This window comes from Prionailurus bengalensis, chromosome A3 (assembly GCF_016509475.1).
Source record: "Prionailurus bengalensis isolate Pbe53 chromosome A3, Fcat_Pben_1.1_paternal_pri, whole genome shotgun sequence".
Lineage (NCBI taxonomy): Eukaryota > Metazoa > Chordata > Mammalia > Carnivora > Felidae > Prionailurus > Prionailurus bengalensis.
Genome location: NC_057354.1, coordinates 68,778,807 through 68,799,242, shown reverse-complemented (window position 1 = coordinate 68,799,242; position 20,436 = coordinate 68,778,807). Strand labels below are relative to the sequence as shown.

At 36.4% G+C, this 20,436-nt stretch overlaps 1 pseudogene; it reads left to right on the top strand.

The window, feature by feature from the left end:
* The window catches only part of LOC122467071, an 86,039-nt pseudogene that overhangs the window by 17,199 nt on the left and 48,404 nt on the right, over nucleotides 1–20,436 (top strand).

The window sequence follows — 20,436 nt, the reverse complement described above, 5'->3', positions numbered from 1 at the left end:
TCACTTAGGGTTTTGGGAAGTTTTTTGTTTTTATTCTGTCTCTGCAGCAAGAAGACCATGTCATATTTCCAAAAAGGAAAGATACTATTTTAGTGGCTTTTCCCCCCTCTCTTCTCTCTTTCTCTTTCACAGCTAGTTGACCACATATCCATGGTTAAATTAGTAGTATTCAGAGAACCAAACAACCTGTAAAGAAAACTAACCATGTCTTCATGAAATATTTGATACCTAAGTTGCTTTGGAGGTCAAGTTTTGCCTCTTTTCCAAGAACCAATTTTAGGCTCAAGAAAGTCAAGTGACTTTCTTCTCTCTCAGTGATCTCACCAATGAAGTGAAGAGTTTGTGTTAGATGATCACTGAAGTCCCCTCCAGTTCTAACATTCTGTATTTTTGACATCCAAACAGAGTTTCCCTGTTTGGCTCTAAGAAATTATCCCACCCTTTGTCCGCAGGTCATAAACTGGAAAAGAAGTGCTATAGATCTCCATCAAACAATGTCACAGCAGGTGAACCCATCCCAAACACCCTGAGTCCAGACAGCAGTATCATTGGAGACCAGCAAAATGTAAGTTCAAATATTTAAACGTTTAAGAACTATCTGTTAAGTAAAACAGGTTTTATACTATTAACAAAAAACTTTATAATGACAAGAGTTTTAAAAAGGTATGAAGTTGGGCTTATTTTAATGTCAGAAATTTGACATTAAAATATTAAAAGTGGGTTAACTCAATTATTTTTGGACATGTCTGCATGTTTTGTTTTGAGGTGGTAATATTTGGATGAATAAAGAATTTAAAATGACTGACTCAAAGGGACGCCTGGGTGGCTCAGTCGGTTGGGCCTCCCACTTTGACTCAGGTCATGATCTCACGGTTTGTGAGTTGGAGCTCTGCATCAGGCTCTGTGCTGACAGCTCAGAACCTGGAGCCTGCTTCAAATTCTGTCTTCCTCTCACTCTGCCTCTTCCCCACTCACACTCTGTCTCTCTCTGTCTGAAAAATAAATGAATGTTAAAAAAATATTTAAAAAAATAAATAACTCCTAAATTAGCACACCTTTTTAAAAGCAAATTTATTTATCTTGGCTTGATTTCAGCAAAATGACTGATTTTATAATCAAGATTTTCACATAGTTTGTGTTCAGGTAACACTAGTAATATAAAGGATAAAAAATAGCATATATTCAATGTGTATAAATTATGCTTACAACAATAAAGTGAAAGATTAAAAAAGTGAAATTGTTTTTCATGTTTTTTTTAAATTTTTTTTCAATGTTTTATTTATTTTTGGGACAGAGAGAGACAGAGCATGAACGGGGGAGGGGCAGAGAGAGAGGGAGACACAGAATCGGAAACAGGCTCCAGGCTCTGAGCCATCAGCCCAGAGCCCGACGCGGGGCTCGAACTCACGGACCGCGAGATCGTGACCTGGCCGAAGTCGGACGCTTAACCGACTGCGCCACCCAGGCGCCCCTGTTTTTCATGTTTTAAGGTTTTCCTCTATGATACGCACATTTTCTATTAAAATAAAAATATTACATTATAGTTGATGAATATAATTTTAATTAAACTCTATCAATAAGGATAGGATATTTAACTGTTGAAGTAGTAAACTTACTTTTTAAATACAAATAACAAGATTTACAATTCTAGTGTTCAAACTCCATCTAAAAACAGTGGAAAATATCAGTATCAGTCTTAAACTTGTTATTTCTACCCTCCATATCTATAAATTTAAGACTAATATTTATTTAATATAAAAAATGGTTTATGGCTCTTCCCCCTGTAACTATTAGGAATACCACTTCGAGTATTCAGAGCCACCAGTTAAAATATCAGAAAAAGAAGCAAGAAAACAAACACTTGGCACTGCTGAGAAATAATAATTTGGGGGCACATGGGTTGCTCAGTCAGTTAGGTGTCCAAATTCGGCTCAGGTCATGATCTCATGGCTTGTGAGTTTGAGTCCTCTGTTGGGCTCTGTGCTGACAGCTTGGAGCCTGGAGCCTGCTTCAGATTCTGTCTCCATCTCTCTGCCTCTCTCCTCCTTGTGCGCGCGCACACACACACACACACACACTCTCAAATACAAATAAACATTTAAAAAAATTTAAAAGGAAATAATATTTTGTTAAGTAATTTCTTATATTTGTGCAGTCTCAGAGGATGTATTCAAACAGGTTTATTAATTTGATTTTTTTTGTTTCTTAACCTAAGCACTTGTACATTCCTGCATGGGCAATGGCACAACCCATAAACCTTTATGGCATTTGAATGCAGTTGCCTTTTTTTTTTTCCTGAATGGTGTTATTTATAAGAATTAATGTTTGGCAGAGAGGGAGGCAAACCATAAGAGACTCTTAAATACAGAGAGCAAACTGAGGGTTGATGGAGCAGGGGGGGAGGAAAAGAGGGGGAAATGGATGATGGGCATTGAGGAGGATACTTGCTGAGATATGCACCGGGTTTTGTATGTAAGTGATGAAACACAAGAATCTACTCCCAAATCCAGGAGCACACTTTATGCACTGTTAGCTAACTTGACAATAAATTATATTTGTAAAAAATTAAAAAAATTTTTTAATAAATCAATTAAAAAGAAAAAAAATGGGATTAGGTTCTGCCAGACTTGAGCACTCAACTCCAAGTGATAGATGCCTTCATGTGTCTTTAATACATTTTTGTGGTCATATGTTTATAATATGTGGACCATGTGAAGTGTGGTGCCTGAGTCAACACCTCTAGCCAGGTCTAAGAGTGGGACCCCAGCATGGTACAGGACAGTCTTGTATAATACGTGTTTATATTCTAACATTATCGTCCGTCATGCTTTCCTTAATCCTGTAGTAGCTAGATGTATTTTTGAGTGCATGACTTTGAAATTACTTCTTGAGTTGATTTTTCTGGCAGGGACCCCTTCTCTCATGTCCTCAGTTGGGTGGGAAAATTAAGGGCAAAGAGGGAGATCATCGTGCAAAGTATATAATGCTATAGAGTAAAAGGTATTGAATAATGTGAGGTGACTTTTGTATTTTATACACTATTAAAATATAATTTCAAAAGGAATGTTGTATAGATTAGAATGACTTAAATTTGTTGTTTGAAAATGGGCCATTTTACGACTATTGAGTCTTATGACTGAAGGCAGTCAGGAAAGATATGAAAAGTTGGATCACTACAAGTAAATGATGGATGGCCATTTAAAAAATGATTAGAAGGTTAGAGAAAATTAATCATGAGAAGAAGTAATAATTAGAGAAATTAATATTCTCTGATCTGGTTGGTCAGTCAAAGAAGAAAACCCTCCAACTTTAAGTGGGGAACTATATTTTGGGTAAAATGGAACACAAGTCAATATACCCATCATGTGTATTAGCCAGAGTAAACATGATATCCTGCTTCTCATGGCAAAAACAGCCCTCCTTAGGAGTTAGTCATGGCTATGTTTTATAGTTGAAGTTTGAGTCAGTGACTGACAGTACTGAAGATATTAAAAAGCAGAAAAAAACCCACGGAGTTAGAACTGGAAGGACCTTAAAGAAAACAAATAACTAGTTTCTTCAGTTTAGACATTAGGCATCTCTACTCCAATAGGCTTGAATTAATTACATTTAAGTTTATTTAATAGAGATGTATTTATATGAATTTTGTTCTAATTGGTAATTCTAAGTGAGATAGGAACCTAGTTATTTTAATTGTGCTTCTAAGTTAATGGTTTCATTTTTATAAGCTAAATGCATGAACTCCACATTTGTGGAGTTGAAAATCTTGAAATCTAATGCATCTGTTGAAGGTTGTTCTGTCTTTTCTTTATTTTAAAGTAATTGGTACTTGCTCTCTCCTGCAGCATAAAATTTCAAAGTGCAGAAAACACTCTGCAGCTGAGATGTGAAAGGCTAGTTAAGAATTGCTCTCAACTCTTAAATATAGTAAGTGGCAGCAAGTATGTTTATGAGGAAATTAGAAGGGAAATTTTATAAAGCTCCAGAGCTGGTTGAGATTTTAGCACAGATGACTGATAACCCAAATATCAAAAGAAAAGATAAACAAGATAAATAACATCTCAGGATATTATTTATCAAGAATTCAGTGACAGTTTGGTAAACAAAATATTAGGCACCAAAATTTGAGGAAGCAAGTTTGGCTTAGGTACACACCTCAGGAAGGGTCTTACTGCATTATACCTCTCTGAGGTGAAGCAGGAACTAACCATGGTTTATCTTCGCGTAAACTCCTCATTGTTGGTGTAAACCTTTGTGTATGGCTATGGGGCAGACAGAAGCTTGAGCATTTAATATGAGAATATTTACCTCTGAACCTCACCAATTCCTTCTTCCCCTTTTCTTTCTAATCTCTGCATGGCACTTCCATTCGTCTAATACCCCACTTGCCCAGCAACTTTATTCTAACCCCCTCCTTTTCCTCACACTCGACCACCAAACAGTTGTTTTGGTAATTGTTAAAAGTTCCCTTATCCATCCTTCTTTATTTACCTCCCCTGTTTCTGCCTTAATTCAGATTGATTCATTAATCAACATTTATTGGGATCTACTCTGTCAAGCTTCATGTTAGGTATCAAGCCTGCAAAGACCTATGAATCACAACATCAGCAATTGACAGTCCAAAATTCTCCAGCCTATTTAAAACAAAATATAAAAGAATACAGATGAAGTGAGGAAAGGAAGAAAGATTAAGATATTAGTGGATGGCTGTTGATTTCCTGAAGGATTATTAAGATGGTGTCCTAATTATATTCATTATCTCTGGAGTACTTCACCTCGAGACATCTACTAGAGTGCAAGTAGAATGCCTGTCCAAGATGTAGATCTCTTCATGGAAATCTTTTCAAATTCTTAATGGTTCCTTACCATCTAAATAATAAAGCACAGATTAGTAAGCAAGATTACTGAAAGCTCTCTGGGGTGTTGTAAAGCCGTGTTTCTCTGTCCCTAACTCTTGCCATCTCTACACTAGACTTGAAATCTATACACTTTCTGCTCTAATAATGGGTAACTAAGGTTTCTCATAGTTTTTGTGCCTCTATACCTCTGAACACATTGTTCCCACTGTTAGAATGTCCATTCCTTGTCCCTTGTTGCAGACCTTTTGTGACCCAATTTATTGAGTTTATCTTTTTCTTAGCCTTCCTTCTTTCTTCCCCACATGTTGAGAAAGGTGAACAATCTCTTTTTTGAGTTTACTTAAATATTTGTCACATTCAGGGCAATTACTTTTTACCTGTCTCACTCACCTACTTGGCACATATCTTACTCATTCTTTAAAGCATTCCTAGGATTTAGGAATACACCTAGAATATAACAAACTCTTAGTACAAATAGGTGGCAGTAATAATACTCAAATGAATGAGGAAATTTTATAACATGTCTCCGTTACTCTATTCTGATTTTATTTTTTTAATTTTTTAATTTTTTTTCAATATATGAAGTTTATTGTCAAATTGGTTTCCATACAACACCCAGTGCTCATCCCAAAAAGTGCCTTCCTCAATACCCATCACCCACCCTCCCCTCCCTCCCACCCCCCATCAACCCTCAGTTTGTTCTCAGTTTTTAACAGTCTCTTATGATTTGGCTCTCTCCCACTCTAACCTCTTTTTTTTTCCCTTCCCCTCCCCCATGGGTTTCTGTTAAGTTTCTCAGGATCCACATAAGGGTGAAACCATATGGTATCTGTCTTTCTCTGTATGGCTTATTTCACTTAGCATCACACTCTCCAGTTCCATCCACGTTGCTACAAAGGGCCATATTTCGTTCTTTCTCATTGCCATGTAGTACTCCATTGTGTATATAAACCACAATTTCTTTATCCATTCATCAGTTGATGGACATTTAGGCTCTTTCCATAATTTGGCTATTGTTGAGAGTGCTGCTATAAACATTGGGGTACAAGTGCATAGAGGGTTCCCGTTTCTCCACATCCTCACCAGCATCTATAGTCTAGGGAATTAAAAGCAAAAATGAACTACTGGGACCTTATGAAGATAAAAAAACTTCTGCACAGCAAAGGAAACAACCAACAAAACTAAAAGGCAACCAACGGAATGGGAAAAGATATTTGCAAATGACATATCGGACAAAGGGCTAATATCCAAAATCTATAAAGAGCTCACCAAACTCCACACCCAAAAAACAAATAACCCAGTGAAGAAATGGGCAGAAAACATGAATAGACACTTCTCTAAAGAAGACATCCAGATGGCCAACAGGCACATGAAAAGATGCTCAACGTCACTCCTCATCATGGAAATACAAATCAAAACCACACTCAGATATCACCTCACGCCAGTCAGAATGGCCAAAATGAACAAATCAGGAGTCTATTCTGATTTTAAAAGAACAGTTCTTCCTATGTAATATTTTTGCTGAAAGCTATATATTAATGTGTACTATTAAGTTGAGCTATAATTTTGATATCTAACATTTTATATTGCCTGTTAACCGTTGACAAGTATATCCAATTGAATTAGCCAAAACTGAAATATCATAAATTTCACTTCAACTGAGATATTAGGACATTAATGCAGTCTTATTCAGAACTATATAGCACAAGAGAGTATCAAGAAGTAATATAATGTAAGAATGCCAAACAAGGCATTCTCTCTGATACAAGGCAACCAGAATGAATGTGAAATTTCCCAGAAGGAAAATACTAGGGCCAATATCTACATTGGTTGGTTTAGAGTCCTCATAAGTATTTTGAAGAGAACATCTATGGATGTATCTCTCCGACCTATTCAGCCATGTTTCTGATAAAAGAAAAAGTTCTAGACTTAATGGTAAACAAAGAAACAGGAGCACTGTGATCTAAGCACTAGCTTCAGATCAATGGAATATTATCAGTCAGGGTCTGGTCAGGTGATAGAAAACACACTAATAATTTTAAAAGAATTTAAGATAGTTTTTATATTAAATTTTCTAACAAGGTATAAAAATATTAAGTAGGTAACACAAAAACCTCTAAGTTATCATGAAATAGCTACCACCACTAGAGAATAAAGGGAAGAACTTGGAGTAATATAAAACAAATTTTTTAGAGGAAGGTCCCATTGGGACTGAGACCCAGAACTCTTGGCATTTACCTGCTCTTATGGAAGAAATGTTGCTTCTGAGATCAAGTATTGCTGGAGTAACTGACAAGAACAACAAGCAGGGAGGGAGTAAAAGGAAGGAGTAAGTCCTTTCTCACTCCTCCAGCCTTGCTGGTTTTCTCTCTTGCTCCCTACTGGGTTAGCCTAACAGAGAGCCAGATCTCAAAGCAAAAATGTGTTTGCAGAGTCCCAGCCTGTCATCTGAAAATGGTGTTGGAGTGTGGATTTGGAACTGAAGAGTAATAATAGCCTAATAACTAGCATGAATATCTTAATGGCAACTGATGGGAGGACAGATGGGGTATGGAATGGATACATGTTACCATACCTCAAAGCCATTGGCCATGGATAGGAGTACCTCTCTTTCTGCCCACTAGTTGCCCTCACTAATCCATAGCCAGTAGTGTGTCCCTGCTCTCTGAAGCCCAAACTGGATCTGAGAATCGGGTCTAGATTCACTATGCTGTACTGATAATCAGCTGTCTGGCACCTGGTTGTCTCATACAAACCAAGCACTTCATACTATTCTTGGACAAAGAAATAATCTTGCTATACAGTGGTGCCAGAGGAGTGATCTGAAGAGCCAAGCGAGTCCTGAGTTATTGATTTCATGTTCAACAGTTTCTCAATGAACAACCAAAAAAGAAAAGCTAACAAAGTAATCATTATCGAACTTGTTCCTATCATGTAGAAATGTTAATACTAGCAACGACTGTCATCCCCTCTTACGGGTGGGAAATGGGATGGAGACATACACACTTAAGTCCCTAAAGAAAGATTTAAAACCCTACACCAACAAAAGTCATTAAGGGATGGATAATTCTCGAACAGGAAAGAAAGGAAGGCTTTTAAAACCCTTGTTCATTGAATCACTTTGTAAAAAATTACTGTTCTTTTCCATCTTTGTGTATCTCTTGTTATTTGAGGGTTAGAAGTCACCCATCTAAGAATTGAATCAATACCTGCCTTACAAGACAACTTAACCTTGAGTACTGCTAATGCTTCTACAATCCCCTTTTAAGCTAGTTAAAACTTCCAGGTAGTCAGGAAAATTAATCTAAGCTTACTATCATTGAGACATGAAGAAAGCATAACAAACCTAAACAAACCAGACAAATGATATCCTACTAGTGCTTAAAAACCTACACTTAAAGTCATTTAAGGCTTTTCCTATCCAACCACAACTTACCTTTCCAGGTTCATTGTACACCTTGCTTCCAAGGATTCTGATAAACCAGCACTACTGTGTTATGCCATTGTGTTAAGATAAAAATGTAACATGTTATTCCTATTCCCTGGGACTGCAAGGTTTTCCTATCCCTCCTCCCTGGTGAAAATCTTTTGAACTGTCCTCAATACTCCCACTGAATCAACTCGTCTATGAAGTTTGACATGATTTTATCCCATTTCTTTCTTTGTTCTCTAATAAGATCCATGTAACATTTGTATCTTTTTAATTAGAATTACACTTCTTAAATCTAAGATGCCATTGATTGCAGTGTTCCCCATTACTTTACACACCACTAAGAAATAGAAATGGTTCACATGAAACTATGGTGCTTTCAAATGCATGAAGCTTCTCAATTTCAGAATTGATAGAGTGGAAATAAAAGGCATATTTTAGAATTAATAAAACGTGGTAGTTGTGTATAGGACTGCCTTCCTTGCTGTATTGCTAAATTGTGAGCTCTATGGCAGCAGGAAAAATGACTTAATATTTTGTCCCTAATGTCAAGTGTACTGTTTGATTCTTCAGTAAATTCTTATTACAGTATGTCCCCAATTAAGATGCAAACTGTAATTGTATTGTTAGCAGTACTTTCTTAGCCTGGACTTTGTTCTGTGATCACAACCGATAATGCGTAAGGTACAAATAAGTGAGGCACTATCATAAGAACCAGACTTTCTTCTCTCATAGCTTCATGACTTTCACGCAGGGCTAGTTATATTTGCAGGGTGACCGAGCATTTATGTATGTAGTTTAATTTTAATAGACATGGGAAGGCTTCTAAATCGGCCACCTGTTGCCTGAAAACCCCACTTTCAGGTAATCCTTCTCTTGTAACAAAAGGTACAATTTCCTGAGGGGAAATCTCATTAAGCTTTATCAGGTAGAATCATTAAGGGAATTAGTTCACTAGGTCCCCCTTCAACAGCAACAAATAATAGCCAATTCAAAAATAGTTCCTGTAAAGTAGAGTCCTTCAAGTTTATTTTTAGCGTTGCTCAAGAAAGGCAGATTTGGACAAGAGGTTTCAGAGCTAAGGATTACAGGAAGATACTGTGGGTGGCAGATGAGAGGCAGAAGTGGAGGCTAACCACGGAACATCAAGGCCAAAGACATACCTTGGTAAGAGCCTGGGATCAGCTGGTATGCTACCTCTGGGAGATATGTTTCTTTCTTTAGTCCTTTTCTTTATTTCTATTAATTGCTTCTATTCTGCATTCCTGCCTTTTACAACACCTATTGACCTTATTTGAATGCATATTGCTCTCTGATGTTCCTTTAGCCCTTTTCTTTCCAGTGCCTCTCTCTTCTTTCCTCTCTATATCCCCATTTCTGGAACTTCTGTATGTTTTCTTTTCCTTCATATTAGTTTCCTAGAACAACAACTGTCCTGGGGAATGAAATACATATCATCCCATGATGCACGTAGATCTGGAATTTTCAGCTCCTTCCTCAGCCTGAGCCCTGTTATTTTTCCCCATGTCAGCTTCAGTGCCATTGACTCTAATTTAAGTAATATGGGGAGTAAACTCTTAAGTCAAATTAGGTTCTCTGAAATATGTGATTTTTTCTTTTTTAATTCCACATACCTTTTATTTCTTTTTTGTCTTTATAGATATGACTATTTGGACTAAATATGCCCTTCCATGTCATATAATTGGCTTGAAATATTGTTTTTGCACCTGTGTGTGTTGTTTTCCTCTCCATATTTAAAGTAGTTAAATAAAAAATACCCTGTTGCTTATCTCTGGCAGCCCTAGATATCAGCCAGCACCTCTCTACTTGGGGAAAAGAGTCCTGACAGATGTCTCCTATGTGGCCAGGAGGGCATACCTGTCCACATCATGAATAATGCCTTGCATTATATGACACCTTGGACCTACTCTAAATACTTTTACTTATATATTTTTTTCATTTTTACCACTTTCTTGTTTAGTTGAAATTTCTGACATTTCTGGTACCTTTTCAGTCATTCATTTTTGTCTTTTCTAGCCATCATTTCATTTCTGAATAGCATTCATATAGGTTTTTATCGCTATAATTCTGTATAATCAAACCAGCAATTCTGAGAATTTTTTTTATTCTAAACTATATTTCTTTCAAAACATACTCCATTAGCCCACCTTTAAAACTTCTGTTTAATCCTTGGGAATTGAATTGCTGCTAACATGTCTTGCAGAGTTATCCCCAGTAATTTTATAATCATAGCTCTCCTAATGTGATCACTGGGTAAACACTCTGACATCTTTCCTTTAATTCTTTTCTTGACAAGGCATCATCACCGTCTGGATAATTATTATTAAGTTTCTTTTTGTTCTGTCTTCCCCTCAGAGATGGCTTCTCTTCACCTTCCCCACCTCCAAGTCTGACATTTCTCTTATAGAACATTTGGGAATCAACAGCTCTTACTCTGAAATTGGGAAGCCTTTGAGCACTCCTCCTTTTCATTCCTTCTCTGGGGTCTTCATTTTCTCCCTTTCTCGTGTGCTGATTATTACTAATTATTCACTGTCTGTGGTAGGTAGAATTCTAGCATGGCCCCCAAGATTCTGACTAGCTTGTGTACTTGCCCACACAGTCTTCTCTTCAGTGGGGAGGGTAGGCCTATGGCCATAATGGGGTGTGACCACTCCATGCTGTGGTTAGGTAATGCGGCAACAGGGATTTTATAAGTGTAATTAAGTTGTAATCAAAAGGAAGATGAGTCCGGTGTGCCTGACCCAGTCAGGTAAACTCTTAAGAGAAACAAGAAAAGTACCACCAGGGGATGTCTAGCTATCCGTGAAGGGGACATAGGGGGAGAGGGCCATATGTCAGGAAACTCTGGGCTGACGTTAGAAGACAGGAGTGACCCCCAACCAATAGTCAACAAGAAAATGGGGTCTCAATCTTAAAAATGCAAGGAATTGAATTCTTATAACAACCACTTGAGCTAGGAAAAGGACGCTGAGCTCCAGGTGAGACCCAGTCTGGCTACCACCTTGATTTCAGCCCTTGTAGACCCTGAGCAGAAAACCCAGCTATCTTGTTACCAGATCTCTGACCTACAGGACAGGCTACGTTAGTTACAGTTTGTTATACAACAATAAAATTTTTAAAAAAACAACAAAAAATATGTTATTTCTTCTCCTTTTGCTGCCCACCCTCCATTAATGATTTCCACTTGTCCTAACTGCAATTTCTTGGAGACAAAATGCCTTAAATCTACCAACACTCAACTTTTCCCTTGGGCCTGTTCGTGTTCCTCCACTTTGATCCTTACTCTGTATCTTTATTCAGCCTCTCTCTCTGCACCTCTAGGAATGTGTGGATGTTTCAATTGCCAAAGTAACAGAATTAATCTGTTTCATTTATTTGCTTTCCCTCATCAGCAACATTCCTTTGTCCTACCTCTCATTAGTAATCAGAGTTGAGTTCAAGAGTAAGCCTGTTGTGATGACATATTTAGTGATGCTGTAGTGAGATTGATTGATTGATGGATTGATTTACTGATTCATTTGCTTTTTCATTCAACAGACTATCAACCTAAAATTTCAGATAATCTCCTAGGCACTGTTACAAAGATAAATGAGACACACATTTTGGTTCTAAATAATTCATGTTAGGGGTGCCTGGGTGGCTCAGTTGGTTGAGCGCCCAACTTCAGCTCAGGTTGTGATCTCGCGGCCTGTGAGTTCCAGCCCCGCGTCGGGCTCTGTGCTGACAGCTCAGAGTCTGGAGCCTGCTTTGGATTCTGTGTTCCTGCCTCTCTCTGACCCTCTCCCACTTGTGCTCTGTCTTGCTCTGTCTCTCTAAAATAAATAAATGTTAAAAATTTTTTAAACAACTCATGTAACAATAAAAATAGGGTGGTTTTGAGAATCAAAGAAAATATTAAATAGAACTTTAAAATGTTGCAAATTTAAAAATCTTAATGTTCATATTTGGAATAAGATACACACATATATAAGGGACAAACATCTTAGGCATTCACAAAACAAATAGCAAATCACTTTAAGAGAAAAATTGAGGACGAATATAAATTCAACATGTTTTATTCCTGAAAATATCAATTGGTGTTTTGTTTTTCTTTGAAGAAGTTCTTCACAATATTTTAAACAACTGTTAAATGTAGAGCAATACATCAAGTGGTCAGGAATGAGTATGGGGGGGGCAGAATAAAGGGACACAATCTTGCCCTATAAAAGCATATAGTCTATTTTCTGCCTAGTGACTACATTGCCTATCCTCATGGGTGATTCTATAGAGTGTTGTACCTTATCCATGTAAGTATTTTTGTGCGTACAACAGTCCAGGCACATACCGTAAACAGGGAATTGGTTTGGTAGTAGCACATCATTGTGTCATTTTCTGTCAACAAGCATGATTTGACTTGCACCATCCTGTGTAGGGAGAGGGTGTGTAAGTTATCATAGCCCTAGGATATGCAGTTAAGCATGAAGTTACCAGAATGGATATCAGTGAATTGGGATAAAAAAAAGTACAGCCTCAACAGAAAACCAATATATTTCATATGAAGAGTATGAATTTTCCATGGAAATGAGAAAAAAGAATTCCTAAGAGAACTTATTTTCCTTGTCTATTTATTTCTGCCCTGTAGGAAGATGATAATGGGAAATATTTTAATAACATTGTAGGCTTTAACAAAGGCAGCGCTATTTTTGAATGATAATACTTTTTCTAGAGTCATAAATATAATCAACATCTCACTTTTAGAATATGTCCATCATCTTGAAACCAGTGTGGTCGTGATGTTTAAGTGACTGAGCACTGAGTGTACAGTGAGAAGGCAATACAGCAGTGTGCAGTTATTTGTGCCCTGTAGTGTAAACCAGCTCATCTAACATCTGTGAGAACATGTGAAATCACTAGACAAGAAAAGGTCATTGTGTGCAGCGCATATATCCTAGGTAACAGTTTTTATCTAAATCAACATTTCTTAATTGTTCCATGTTGGAATTGCTAATTGCTTATTCCCCTTCTAACCTAGTGTATTACCAGCAAAAGTTAGCATAAACAGTTTCATTTAGGCAGTCCTAAAAGCTAAAAAATACACCTCAAGTATTGCTATAATAAAAATCCATGATAAATGTTTTAAAAGTCCTAATTTATGAATCATTTGATATGACCAAGTTTCAGTATCAAAAATTTTTTTTACAATCGCTTTAAATTGGATGTAATTAGGATCTGCTCCATTAAAAGTTAAGGCACTGCTGTTAGACTCTGCACAGTTGTCCTTCTAACTAGATTGTAGTTTGTTTAGTCAGTGAAGCTGGTTATTAATGTCTCATGAGCAAAAGGACTAAAAGTCTTCACAGAGATGTAATCAGAATGGGAGCCAAAAAGCCACAACCCTGTTAAAATAGTTGCAATCCAAAACAGAACATTATATGGAATAAGTTCACAGATAAAAGTTAATGGTTGAACTGGGAAGGGGTCTTCTTATCAATTTTGATTTATCCAGAATCATATCGTTAGTGTGTAATTTGTTTTGTTTGGTATTGAAAGAGACCTTAGATTTTATGTTGTACAGAACACTTTAAAATATCCTCATATATAGTCCTGTGTATGCACATATGTGTCTACATATGTAATTATATATACACATATACATCCGTGGTTATACACACCTGAGGAAATTTCATTCTTCTCCCTATTCAAGTACTACCTATAATCAGTTTCCAGATTCATTTTCTAGGCCAAAACTTTTGTTGAATATCCAGACTTGTCTGTCTTGCATCTTACTAGACAGCTAGACATCCCACAAATATCTGAAAACACGTCAAGTCCAAAAACTAATGGCATCTTCAGGTTTACCTGTCTTCCAGTGTACCTTATATAATGAATGCTACCACCAACAACCATGTTTCTCATGACAGAAACTAAAGAGTGCCTTAGAAACGCTCACCATCAAAACCTCCATGCCTATCAATCACCAGATTCTGACAATTTTCCCTCTGAATTCTTCTCAAATACATTATTTTTTATCTTTGTTTTGAATTCCTTAATTTCAGCTCTTTCCATGTTTTAACAGACTATTTCTATAGATTCCCTGTAAACCTTCCTCCTTCTAGGCCAAGTTTCATTTAGATACTCTCCATGTGGATATGATCTTATTAAAAGCAAATCTTAAAAGTCAAAGTAATTTTTAATGACTCTTTAGTATCTTCACAATAAAATTTAGCCTCATTAGGAGGGCATATATAATGCTTGCTTCACTATTACTCTTTAATATTCCATGTTCAACTTCACCTGCTAGCATTCCCTCTTGGAGAACATATTAAGGAACAATGACTAAGGAACCAGAGTCAATAGGGAACAACAAAATCTGGAAAGGACAAACTAAAAACAATTAGCAAAATAGTATATGTAAACCCAACTAAATAAAAAATTGCATTAAACAAAAATACAGCAAATATTCCAACTATACAACAAAGAATTTAAGGGTGGATAAAAAATTAGGGTTTGATAACATGTCATCTATAAGACATATATTACATATAAAGATGGAGAATGTTTCAAAGGAAAGAATGGAAAAAATATGTCAGACAAACACCAAAATAATTTGCATAGAATAGCCATATTGATATACATCAATGTTAATACACAATATCAGATGAAGTATATCTTTTTTTAATGTTTATTTGAGATAGAGAAAGAGAGAGAGAGAGTGCACGAGTGGAGAGGGACAGAGAGGGAGACACAGAATCCGAAGCAGGCTCCAGGCTCTGAACTGTCAGCACAGAGCCCACTGCGGGGCTCAAACCCATGAACTGTGAGATCATGACCTGAGCTGAAGTCAGATGCTTAACTGACTGAGCCACCCAGATGCCCCTCAAATGAAGTATGTCTTAAGACTGAGTATTTCTTTTTCCTTTCTTTCTTTCTTTCTTCCTTCCTTCCTTCCTTTCTTTCTTTCTTTCTTTCTTTCTTTCTGAGAGTGTGTGCACATGTGCATAAGTGGGGGAGGGGCAGAGAGAGAGAGAGAGAGAGAGAGAGAGGGAAAGAGAGAGAGAGAATCTCAAATGGGCTCTACATCCAGTGCAAAGCCTAATAAGGGGATCTATGTCATAACCATGAGATCATGACCTGAACCGAAATCAGGAGTTGATGCTTACTAGAGCCACCCAGGCATCCCAAGACAGAGTATTTCTAAAGATAAAAATGGGCATTGTGTGGGGCGCCTGGGTGGCGCAGTCGGTTGGGCATCCGACTTCAGCCAGGTCACGATCTCGCGGTCCCGGAGTTCGAGCCCCGCGTCAGGCTCTGGGCTGATGGCTCAGAGCCTGGAGCCTGTTTCCTATTCTGTGTCTCCCTCTCTCTCTGCCCCTCCCCCATTCATGCTCTGTCTCTCTCTGTCCCAAAAATAAATAAACGTTGAAAAAAAAATTTAAAAATAAAGGGCATTGTATGATAAAAGGTACAATAAGGAAGACATAATACTCTTAAATGTGCATGCTACTAAGTGAGCTTCAAAATACATGAAGTGAAAACAGACAAAACTAAAGAGTAATAGACAGTGATATTTTAATACCATTCTCTCAGTAATGACTAAAACATTTAACCAAGAATAAGAAGATGGAAGATACAAGTTAGATTGTCAACTAACCTGTTGTAAATGACATTTGCAGGCAACTTCAACAAGAATAGGAGTATAATTTTTTTTTTTTAAAGAGAGAGTGCAAGTGGTGGAAGGGGAGAGGGAGAGAGAGAATCTCAAGTAGGCTTCCACACCCAGTTTAGGGACCAACATAGAGCTTGATCTCATGACCATGAGATCATGACCTGAGCTGAAATCAAGAACTGGACACTTAACAGACTGAGCCACCCAGGCATCCCAGGAGTATAACATTTTTGTAGTGTCCATGGAATATTTTCCTAGACAGATCATATGCTTGATCATAAGCAAGTGTCAATGTGTTTCAAAAGATTGAAACGTTGGGGCACTTGGGTGGCTCAGTCAGTTAAGAGTCTGACTCTTGACTTCAGCTCAGGTCATGATATCAGGGTTTGTGAGTTCAAGCCCCACATTGGGCTCTGTGTTGAGAACATGGACCCTGCTTGATATTCTGTCTCCCTCCCTTGGTATTCTGCCTATTCCCCACTTGTTCTCTATATCTCTATCAAAATAAATAAAAATAAAGCTTAAAAAATTGAAATCTTAACATGTTCTCTGACCAGGATATAATTAAGTAGACATCAATTACAATCACTATAAAATAAACAAATACTGAAAAATTAATAGACTTCTAAACAAGCGAAAGAAGCCTCAAGGGAAATTTAAAAATATTTAAAACTCAATAACAAGATAACCAATAGATCCAAATTTGTGGGCATGCTTCTAAACAAGCAACTTGGGGGAAATTGAGAGATTTAAATGCTTAGAGGATAAAAGAGGAAAGAAATAAACCCATGATCTGGGTTTTCACCTTAACAGGTATTTTAGTCTGCTTGGGTTGCCATAACAAAATACAATAGACAACCCCAGGATAAAGGGAAGAAAACTGACAAATAAGTTGAAAAAATATTTTAACTCTTGACTACATCAACAAAAATACTTTGTCTCTAGATTTAAATAATCCTGTCAATTGATGATATTCATAGTTCAGTATATAGAATAAATTACTGTTCATAATAGATTCTTTCCCCCAGGTTAATCACTGATGACATATTTACAAATTATTGATTATTGTGTGTTGTACTTTAATAGAGAATTCAACCTTTTCCCCTCATAATCATGCTGCTTAATATAAGGAATTGACAAGCACTCAGTTTTATCATTAATAGGTGTTGACCACATTTCCTCAAAACTATGTAATCAGCCTCCATATCATCTTACCAAGAGAATGGGTATTTTTAGAAGCAATATCAGAGAAAGACTAAATTTGAATCTTCTTAAAGAGGAACTTAAAAGTACTCTTAACAGTTAACAAAAGTTCCAAAAGATTGATCATTGGGCAGATATTTCTCAGCTAACCCAATATTGTTTATTGTACAATAACAAAACCAAACCCACAAAAACTGTATTCGTTGGAGATAATCTATAGGGAATCTCCACAAGAAGATGTTCCAAACCAATAGGCTGCCAGGCCACAAGCCATGACTGCATAAGATGTACCATAAAAAAGAGACCCCTGCCCCATCCCCCTCAAGAACAAGATCACTGATGGTCCCATGATCCTTTCTATGGTTTTATTCTCTAATTGTACTTTTAAAAGATACTCGTATCATTCAGTCATGGTTCTCCCCAAAACTTTATGCTTGATAATTACCAGATATTTGATTCTTCAGGTACTGGCAGTGTTGAATAATACAAATCCAAATTAAAATTACAAAGTCACTGGTTATCCAAGGCAGATATTAGCATATATCTCTGTTTTAGTTTCCAAATGTTTAGTTTACCAAGTGTGATATCTCCTCAATGTCTAGAATCTTAAATTCTGCTCTTTGGCTACCATTAAACTACATATTTTAAAAATGTGATCATTCAGCAGTAAGAACAAGAAGGTCCAGCAATTCTTGAAATAAAGACTATCATATTAATATTTGACATACAATCATGAAACATGGAGATTCAGTGAAGATCTGGAATGATCTTGTTCTCTTAAAATAATGGACTGTCCTCCATCCTAAGCTAAAGCATAACCAGAAGTAGGACTGGGACTAAGAAATACAATCAAAACTACATCTTGCAAAATGTATTATGATTTGCAAAAAAAATAAATAAACTGTACCAAGCCAACTGTGCAACACAAAGGATCTAAGCATTTACAACTACATGGATGGAGCTAAGCTGTATTATGCTTAGCCAAATAAGTCACTCAGGGAAAGACAAATACCATATGATTTCACTCATGTGTGGAATTTAAAAAACAAAAGACATCAACATAGAGCAAGGGAAGGAAAAATAAGAGCAACAGAGAGGGAGGCAGACCATAAGAGACTCAAATACAGAGGACAAACTGAGGGTTGCTGGAAGGGTATTGGGTAGGAGGATGGGTTAAATGGGTGATGGGCACTTTTCTGGATGAGCACTGGGTATTATATGTAAGTAATGAATCCCTAAATGCTACTACTGAAACCACTATTTCACTCCACGTTCACTAACTTGGATTTAAATAATAATAAAGAAAGAAACAAAACAGATGTACACAAGGGGAGAAAAAAAAGAGAGATAAGCTCAAGTTACTTTTAAAACTGATTTTCAGGACCATTCTATTACAAGAAGTCTAGAGCAACACTAACTCTCCATGTTAGTGTTTTAGGTTTCAAAATTTGCAGGTTTTAAAGAGAAGTTAACTGTTTCACAAACTTGAATAGGTTACCAATCTTGACCAATCTCTTCCCAATACTATGCTTAATAATTACAACCTAAAAGCAGCCTGATGATTTAAGTAGCCTTAACATCTCTTCCTTTTTGAGACCCTACAGAAACCCTGTGAAGATAGTGTTCTCTTCTGTTCAGCAAATTTACTAAATTCAGCTTAATACGACCAAAATGTTTCCTTGGTGGTCTTTGCATGGTAATTCTAACATTGAGTAGATTTAGAATGGATTTAATAATAAAAGTAATAGAAGGGAGGGATTTTTTTTTTGCTTAAAGATTAAGTAAATGTATAACCTCATCACAGCTTTATTGATACTCTGATCTTCATGCTGTATTGAAGAAATGGGGGGGGGGGATTAAACTCCCAAAATATATTGAAGTGGAATTTACCTGTATCCCTAATTGTCCACACATGAATGGTCATTGATTTTGTCTGAAAAATTGTCCCTGAAAGTCTATAAAAATATTTAAGTAATAAACATTCACAAAAGTTTTCCAGTTTTTCCAAGAACTTCTTAAAGTAGTTATTATGGTCCCAACTATAGTAATAAGGTATCTTAATATAGATTATAAATGGACTCTAGTGTCGGTAAGTCTTTAAGATGGACTTTACCATTTGGGATCCAGAGATATAACCATAAGAAACATATGGAGAACTCTAAATTTTCACAGTATGTTATAATCATTATTAAGTAAGTTTGTGTCATACCCCAGTGAGACAGTAAATACTGCTACTCTTTAATGAATGAGAAAAGTGAGACATAATGGTCAAGTTTCATTTCTTATCTATTGTACAAATTAAGTTTTTTCTGTCCCTCAGCCATTTTAAGAGTAAGCACAGACTCTTGCAATATTCTTATTCGTTCAAAATCACAAGGGTCTAAACACAGACGACAGGTTCACAATGTTTAAAACATTAGTGCATCAGTGAGAATGATCTCAATGGGATTTTAATATGTTTTATTTAAAGAGATCAATATAAACCCTAGTTGTCTATTTTAGTATAAAATATCATATAAATAAACTGCTCAGTACACATAATGGCTCCATTAGTAGCAAAAGAGTTCATCTTCCAAGAAAACAAAAGGTCCCTCCACTAAACTACCCCAACAATTGCCAGTTAGGCTTTATAAAATGATGGTTTTTTATTATAACCTCACACAATTAAAAAAAAAAAAAAACTTTTCCCTGATTTTCTTTTTTCCATTCTTGTAACAAAGCAGCAATCAGAGAAAATGGATTGGTATGGCATACATGCAGAGCAGAACTTATTTTTTTCTTTGATAAACTGTATTTACAATAAAAATATTTTATGCATTTTACACACATTGTCTCATGTAATACTTATAACACTCCTGATAAAAGCTGGGTATATTCTAGTCTATGTAGATACAAGTGGGGAAGCCTGAGACACAAAGTGCTTCTGCTACTTTCTTGTAACAAGCAAGGAATAGTGGGGGTAAAAGTTCATGCCTTTCACTCTAAGTCAAATAACGGCTTCAACACATGATTGTGTTTCACGTCTAGAACTTTTTTTCCAAAATTCAGTGACCATGGTTCTTAGTAAAACTTGTCTTGGCAAGAATAAGTCTGTGATCACAAAATATGAGTACTATATATTAGTTCAAAAGCAAAACTTTCAAAAAACTGTTGCCATATTAAAGATAAATGTCAAAACTTTTAGGCCACTATAATACCCTTTAGATGTATTAAATGCCATTCTGATGGTCTGTTTTTAAGATAAAACTTTGATGCTAGGAATATATTTTTTCTTC